Source organism: Danio rerio, chromosome 3 (genome assembly GCF_049306965.1).
Source record: "Danio rerio strain Tuebingen ecotype United States chromosome 3, GRCz12tu, whole genome shotgun sequence".
Taxonomy (NCBI): Eukaryota; Metazoa; Chordata; class Actinopteri; order Cypriniformes; family Danionidae; genus Danio; species Danio rerio.
The window spans coordinates 20147343-20156381 of NC_133178.1; the positions used below are offsets into that span (position 1 = coordinate 20147343).

The 9039-nt window shown below is 33.3% G+C and overlaps 1 long non-coding RNA gene across 2 annotated transcripts; it reads right to left on the minus strand.

Annotated features, from left to right (window-relative positions):
* Window positions 1-5264: 5264 nt before the first annotated feature.
* LOC137490539 (uncharacterized) lies at window positions 5265-7784 on the minus strand. Of its 2 annotated transcripts, none has more exons than XR_012401348.1 (7): window positions 7709-7784; window positions 7392-7429; window positions 7053-7080; window positions 6632-6685; window positions 6213-6329; window positions 5999-6102; window positions 5265-5421 (listed from the first exon to the last, which is right to left on the minus strand). It is a non-coding gene; the product is annotated as an uncharacterized lncRNA (long non-coding RNA). The 2 variants fall into 2 exon arrangements; XR_011010174.2 differs by having other exon boundaries at window positions 6632-6691.
* Window positions 7785-9039: the final 1255 nt, after the last annotated feature.

The window sequence follows — 9039 nt, forward strand, 5'->3', positions numbered from 1 at the left end:
GAGCACATTTCCATGCACCGGGTGAAGCTTACATTTCGAATACCATGGCAACATTTGTGTCATTTTGAATTGAGCCTAATGAAAATCAGTGTGACACTAATCTGATATAGCAGGGAGACGCGAAATATTTGCTAGCATCTCTTATCAGGGTTCATTATGTGATAACTCATTTATATATCCCTTTGTAAGTTCCAAGAAAGCCTGTACATGGGAGGAAACAAACAACACAAAAGGTGTTTGGTTTGACATTGTGAGAGATTCAGTTGGTTCCATCCAAACAGTCGCATTGCATGGGCAAATAAAATTCAAGTCCTGTCCTCTTGTCGTTTGGATGTTTACTGGATGATAACCGCTCGAAAGGACTGAGGTCTGGGAGTACTGCCAGCTCTGCTCTCAGACAGCTGTAAGCCCATAGGCAGAACTATTTCACACTTATGATCATATAATGAAAGGCTTTAAAATTTTCAACAATCGCATTGCAAGCAAACCAACAAAAATTAATAAATAAATAAAATAAGATGCTTAACTAATGGTTGTTTACTGACAGGTTCCCCAAACCCTCATGCATAACACTTTTGTTTAAATGAATACTGTACACTGAAAAAAAAATATTTAAAGTGGATCCATTGGATTTACTACATTTTTTTATGTTAAGAGGTTGTAAACATATTATTTGGGCTGAATTTAAACAAACAAATTAAATTAAGCTTTACTAAGTTTAATTTGTTTGTTTAAATTCAACACATATAAATTGTTTGCAACAATTTTGCAGAAATTACCCCAAAATTAAACAATTACCCACCATTTACTCCCCCTCAAGTGGTTCCCAACCTTTATGACCTTCTTTCTTCTGTTCAACACAATAGAAGGTATTTTGAAAAATGTCAGAAACATGTAACCATTGACTTCCATAGTAGGAAAACGAATAACGTGGAGGGCAATGGTTACAGTTTTTCAGCATTTTTCAAAATATCTTCTTTTTTTTGTTCAAACAGAATAAAGAAACTGAAACAGGTGACAAAAAAATGGTGAGTAAACAACAACATAATTTTTCTGTTTCTCTTTAACCACCAATTCTCACTAAACTATTGACTTTTATTAAGATATTGGATGTTTATTAGTACTTATAAGTGCATCTTGTCACAGTCACTATGTTAAGTGCCCATCAGACATGCTAGGGAGCACTCTACACATCACATCTGCCACTGAACCAGACTACATATTCCACCATGCACACACACACACACACACACACACACACACACACACACACACGCACACACACACACACACACACACACACACACACACACACACACACCAGTTCCAACTTTTGGTAGTTGTGGGCAAAGCGAGGCTTCATGAAACACTGAAACAGCCGAAGCAAATGAGTCGAAGTTCTCTGCAGTGACACCAAGTGATAATTTTTATGTATTGTTTTGAAACAGCGTCAGCAAAGAAACAGTTAAGCACACACACACACACACACACACACACACACACACACACACACACACACACACACACACACACACACACACACACACACCAGTTCCAGATCACCACTGATTATAAACACAAATGAAGCTTGTGATGACTGATTAGTAGGACTATATAACACACCTCACTTACAAACACATCTTTGCTCAATCTTGTAAGCAAAATAAAGCCTTGTTCCTTGTTCTTGCCTTTCGTGTTTTTGACCTTTGCTTTGTTTATTGTTTTATGTTGTTTGCCGCTTGTCCCGGTCATTCGCCTGTACTCTGACTATGCTTTTGTTTGTGGTGAGCAAAGCAAGGCTTCATGAAACACTGAAACAGCCAAAGTAAATGTGTCAAAGCTTCTAAAAGTTTCCAAACCTATCTCTACAGACACATAGTAATCATTTTTATATATTGTTCTGGAACAGCTTCAGCAAAGAAATAGTTGAGCAAATTGAGGAATTTTACCTCATGTTGGACAGTTGAGGCTTAAATGATTTAGTGAAGTTTGAGAGTTCCAGACTAGCATGCAGGGATAATGGGTTTGAATACATGGAGATGTGGCTATAGACGTCAGTTTTTAAAGCTCTGTTCTTGTAGTATGTTTTGTTTTAACATTAATCTGACATCTCAATAAACACTTTGTGAGCAAATATGTCTTGTTTTGGTCATAAAAATTTTTACATTATTAAAATACACCAAGTCACATTTTCTGAGTATTTGTGCAAGTCGGTATTCAAACTTGAGACTTTTGCAGCATGGTTACTGTGTACACACACGGTCCACTAGGCCAGGGATTCCCAAACTTTTCTGCCCATGAGCCCCAAAATAACAATGTCAGTGACTCGCGACCCCCAATATCTTCTGAGGTGGTTATAAATCCAGAAATCTCGCATGCAATGGCGCGCACACCAATAAACCACTAATAAACAATTCTTCGTTGAATTTTTTGTAAAGTCTGTCAGTGCTGTAAATAGGCTAGAAAGTTTAACCTGGTGTTATAAAATCAATCTGCCGCATCTGACGCTATTGCTGTGTCTTTAATGTAATGTAATCACCCCTAGGGGTGCAATCCAATAGAAATAGTAACTAAAAGCTACTAAAGTAACTATTTACAGTAGTACATAGTAGCTATAAACAACTATATTTTTCTTTTTTAGTAGGTTATGAATAAAATATGGTAATTCTTATGGTTTATGAAAAATAAATAGATTTTTGGAAATCACCAGGTGACCCCCCCCTTCATTGTCCCGCGACCCCTCGGGGGGTCCCGGCCCCCACTTTGAGAACCACTGCACTAGGCAACAAAAGACATAAAAAGAGTTTTTTTTCTGCCCTGTCAGACAAATGCAGATTCTCCAGCTCTTAAAAAGCTTATTTTAATCGGCCGATGTTTTGAATCACTTTAAACACGTTATGTGACTTTGGTGTTTCGAATCAACTTAGTCCTGCGATCTGGCTGTTTCAGATCATGCTTCTGTGCAGAGTTTCAAAACACTTGCACTTTGGGATCTCTACACTGTGTCAAAACGTCAGTTTCACGTCAGCCATCCCTAGCTTTTGGTTTAACTGCATGCTCCTGACTGTCCCTGAGTTGCCAGCCTGACAACTCTTTCAATTAACTGCATTTGGATCTTTAACTCCATTGTACCCCGACACTTTACACATTTGCATGATCTTCTTCTATGTCTAGTTATAGCTCTACTTCTACCTAATAACTAAACCCTAATACTACCTTAATATAGTAATTATTAATAACATATAATTAACAATAAGCAGCAAATTAGGAGTTTATTGGTGTTAAAATAATAATAAAAACACTTCCAAATAATTTAGTATAATTCTTGCCATAGATTTTTTTTAAATGTACAAGCTATATCGTATTGAAAACTGATATATATATATATATATATATATATATATATATATATATATATATATATATATATATATATATATATATATATATATATATATATATATATAATAGAAGACAATGCACCAAAAAGCTCTAGGTCTAAAGAAGCTCCAAATAACCTACAAATGTAACATTTCAAAACTAAATAAAAAAGCTTTTAAAAAGATCTGCAATATTCTGAATAAAAAGATTTGTAATTAACATTTTTATGATTATTAAATATTATGAATTATAATAATAATAATAATAATATAATAATAATAATAATAATTATTATTATTTTATTTATAGACATTATACCGTAGTATATATTTATTTGGGGATGCTGACCTTTTTCTATCACAAAAGTAGCTGAAAAATGTCAAATATTACAAGTCAATTCCTTTCTAGAATGATGAATGGCTAAAAAAATCATCAATTGTGCCAGTAGGCAGTGGGCATGTTTTGCAGCTTTGGCATGCTGTGGAAAGTTCAATATCTGTTTTTCAGGCCTGTTGCTATGATACATTTTGGAGTATTTTAGTCCATATTGAGTGAAACGGGTATCATTTACAGTAGTTACTTTAAACAAGAGTTTAAAACTATTTATCTACAATGGTTCTTCTTGGGCTCTGACTTCAGAAAAATGATATGTTGGAGAAATGTATGCTTTAGTTCAGACTTTGTCATGCATCCAAAAACAAAATTCACATTTGAAAGTTATTCATGGGACCTTTAATGCCAAATGGAACTTTTTTAACTATTTAAAAAAGAGTTTCAGCATGTCAAATCAAAAATTGCAGTTTTTAAAATAAATCTTTAATCATTTCACATACTAACATGTTTGGTTGAAGAACATTTAAACATGGAAATAGTATGTACATTAGATTATAAAGTAAAAAATGAGCACGAACGCAAGTCATATAATGAATAATCAACACAGGGCACATGCACTGACTCTTCTTTAAGTTGAGTGTTTTCCAATAGTGTACCAGGCACGGCTATCTGCCAAAATAGAACTGAAATTGCCCTGACTCACAAAACAAAACCTTACACTGTAAAAAATTTGACCTTAAATTCACAGTAAATTACTGGCTAATAATTGCATTACTTTCACAGTAAATTACTGTATGTAAATTCACAGTAAATTATTGTGAGGTAGTTCACAGTAATTTACTGTGGTTTTGCCACATTAAATTATTGTGAAATTACAATCATATATTGTAACTTTACAGTAGATAATAAAGTCTGTTACTGTGATTTCACAGTATTATCTTGTAGAATTAACTATATTTTACTGTGAATTTGCAAACCGATTACTGTGATTTAGCAGTAGGTTGCAGTTTAAATAACTGATTTAACTGTAAAGTTACAGTTATTTCCCGGATTACTGTAATTTAACAGTTTGGTGCTGTAAAATTTCAAAGCAATTTTAAATTCTGTCTTAATTTACTCACCCTCAGGTTGTTCCAGCTCTGTTAAAAATGATTTTTTTTTGTTAAACACAGGAATAAAAATATCAAATATTCCTCTGTGTCCAAACAACCTGAGGATGTGTAAATGACGACAGAATCTTCATTTTTGGGTGATCTGAGAAGACTCTAAAACCAAAATAAAAACAAACACACATACATTTTACAGATTTATTTAACAGCTTAATGACCTCAGTGTAAACATTTCAGAAAACTTTCAAAAGGTGAAACCTCAAAAAAATACTATAAGAACATATTAATAATCTGACATCATATTTAGCATACATATAAAAAGCAGTGCTTCAGAGTGCGCTCTCTCTCTCTCATTATATATATATATATATATATATATATATATATATATATATATATATATATATATATATATATATATATATATATATATATATACACACATGAGAGAGAGACAAAACTTCTTGCTAAATTAGGCAGTCGTCTATTCAAGGTCAATCATTTTCCAGATAATTTTACACACTTGCTGGTTGATGTGTCTTCTCTGCTTCTTTGACTTCGTCTGTCTTCCATCTCCAAACTGGTGCCCAAAAAGCTCCTATAAGCAAAAGGGCAGACAAACAGTTAGCTTCATACACCACTACTGGGACACTACTGCTGCACTAGAGAGCAAAATTACTGTTAGCTCAGTTTGAACATGCTGACAATACTGTAGCTCAGTCAAACTGCAATCATTTAAACAAAAACATCTGAAAAACATTTCCATCACAAACACACAATCAAGAACAGTCCAACAACAAATAGTGGTTTTAATGACCTAGGCAGAGCATTTTAAAACAGTTGATTTGATTTACACCTTCTGTTTACAGACTATAATCTAATGCTGGGTTCACACTTATTGCAAAGTTAACACATGCATCACAGCACTTGCTCTTGAATACTAGCAGGATGTTTCTTGCAGCAAGCTAATTTTTCATGATTTAAATATTAGGAAAATTTTGCAAAAAAACTTGATTGAAGTGATACAGCACTTGTGTTGTATTCATTTCAATCAAGTTTTTTGCAAATATTCCAAATATTTTTCAACGTTTTTTGAGTTTCACTTAATTTGTGCTGCCCAGTAAAAATTTCCCACTATTTATGCATTTGCAATGACTTGCATGTAATCCACTCACCTGAATAGGTAACTTCACATATGGTATGAGAGCCCCATCCTTTTAAAGACAGCTTCCCCTCTGGTCTCCAGCACAGACAAACAAATTGAGTCTGCAACACACCCCTTTATTACAAGGGGACAAGGGGAGTCATGACTTGTGCTCCTATACATTCCTTGTTTAACCCCCCCCCCCAAAACAAGCCCTCAGTTACAATATTTATTGTTGACATTACCTTAAATTCCAGAGTGCAAAAGGCATCTTCAGCATACTTCAGTTTCAGACCAGATCCAAAGTCAGTTGTGAAATCCAGGTGAGGTCTCATGACCACTCGACCCTCCAAGGAATAAGACTAAAAGGGGGAAAGAAGGACTAAATTAGAGGTGTTTGTGAATAATTAAATTTGTTTGTAGAAACAAAGTTGACATTCCATGCTCTGCCTATTAAAAACCAAGCAAACAAACACACATGCCCAGTAAAATTGCTAATAAAAATAAAAACTATAGTTTAAAAAAATCTTTGTCTAATATTTACTACTACTGGAGGAACTTCTGGAAGAAGAAAAAGAGTTTGTACAAGAAACTGCTCACAACAAATCTGTGAAAAACCTGACATTTAAAAATCTAATAAAATTGAGGAAGGCATCAACATTACCTTTAATAATCAAGCGAGGGGTGATTGGTAGCATCAGTGTTTCAACATCAATGGCTGTGGCTGCAAAAAAATATGAATATAATAAGAGTAGAATAAGACTCAACCTAACACACGTCCACACACACACACACACACACACACACACACACACACACACACACACACACACACATTCTCTCTCTCTCTCTCTCTCTCTCTCTCTCTCTCTCTCTCTCTCTATATATATATATATATATATATATATATATATATATATATATATATATGTATGTATGTATGTATGTATGTATATATATATATATATATATATATATATATATATATATATATATATATATATATATATATATATATATAAATATAGGTTTAGATTGTGATAATGAATTTAGGTTATATTTGTGTGCTCAGAATTTACACTCACCTCACACTTCAGCTATTATCAGGTACACCTGAACACCAAAAAAATAAAATCTACAGTTAGTGACAATATATAATTAGTTCTCATTAGTAAATGTTAGCACTGCATTAACACCAGTGAGAAATATACAATATGTACTGTGTTAGTGTTAGTTTAAAAGAATACAACTGAATTGTATTATAAGCCTCATTTAATAAAACAGTTAAGACTTGTTTCATAATGAGTTTAGTTTATTTAACTAACTTAACGTTAACGTTACAGTGAACAAAATTAACGTAAAGTTACATGATGGTGACTAACCGTATAACGTTAACGTTAACTTAAGTGAAGGTCAGAGCTTACCTTAACTTTAGTCATTTCACCTTTATTTCAGTCTTGTACTGAAACAGAAAATGCAGTTAACAAGAAGTTAATTAAAGAAAATTCCCTTTCTTTTTTCAGGAACTAACGTTAACGTTATGCTAATACCTCAGAAAACAATACAATCACCATCTGGCGTCGTTAATTTCTTGTTTTAAAAAAAGGCGCGCTTAAACCTTGTAACGTTACGTGCGAGTACAACTAAAGTACTCGGTAAATTCCTGTTAAATGACATGCACTATACAGAAATACACATACAACAATCATTTAACGGACAAAAGTCATATTTTAACACTTACCAAGGATGAATCCGTTGGGTGAAGAGACGACGCAGTCGTCTGTGGTGATGGCGCTTGTTTGCGGTCGAGTCGAGTCAGTTCTGTTCAATGAATCGGCTCCTTTAAGTGAACAGTAAAGAGTCGAATTTGGCTCCTTTAAGTGAACAGTAAAGAGTCGAATTCGCCTGAAAACGATTCCGTTTTGTATAATATTGTAAGACGCAGAAATATAATTCATTAATATTTCATCATATTGCTTGGTTCGTGTACTGCTTGTACACGAATTGCTTGTTGATGACTATGAGCTTATGAACACGTCTGATAAAATATCTGAATCTGATTCAATGTCACATGAGTCCTGAACCGAAGCAGTGCTAAAGTAATATATTGATTGAAATATAAAGGTAATTATTTTCTTCGCCATTCAAAATATTACATATCTCTGACTTTAACAATAAGAATAAAGTTCGTTTGGAGTGTATTGAGAAATATAATTTTTTCCTCCCAGGATTCATTTCGCACCAAGCTGCATCAAGCTGTAATGGTGGATGAGAAGGCACATAATATTATAAATATTGCTTGTAATATGCAATGAAATAAAGTTTTAACACTTTTTCATGCGAGAATGTAGTTCTTCAAAACTCAAATCTGTGGATTGTTAGTAAAGATTGTGTGTAATTTTAGGTGTTTTTTGCCGGTAGCGGAGATCTATGACCTCCAGGCGGTAACGGCGCTCATTGATCATGTATCCGCCGAGAGGCGCCTGTCTTCAGGCTAGACATTTGGAACAATTGCCCCGTCTTCGATGGCTCTATATGCGTCCAAAAATGAAGTTTTAACTGTTTTTAATGCTAGAATGCAGTTGTTTAAAACTCTAATCTGTGGTTTATATATATATATATATATATATATATATATATATATATATATATATATATATATATATATATATATATATATATATATATATATATATGTATATATAATTCTGAGATTAGTGACCTCCAGGCGATGACAGGTGCCCAATACTCATAAAACCGTCTAAAGCAGACATTTACCCTGAAATAATTCTTGGCTGTTTAACAGTCTTTGGTTTGATTAATTAATTACTTTTTATTCCAGTTTATTATGTTTTGGCTAAGCACACAGTTATGTTCATTAAACATTATTTCCTATTCTATGTTAACTGTATAAAATTAAATAAAGGTGCAGTACAACCAAAAAGATGTTGGTAACCAAATCGTTTTGGGGGCTATAACATTCTGTTATTATCTGTTAAAAAAGATGAGTTAAAAAAGGTTTGAATTTCTATAACTAATGTGCAAAAGATATAGCCCTTTTCACAGTAATTT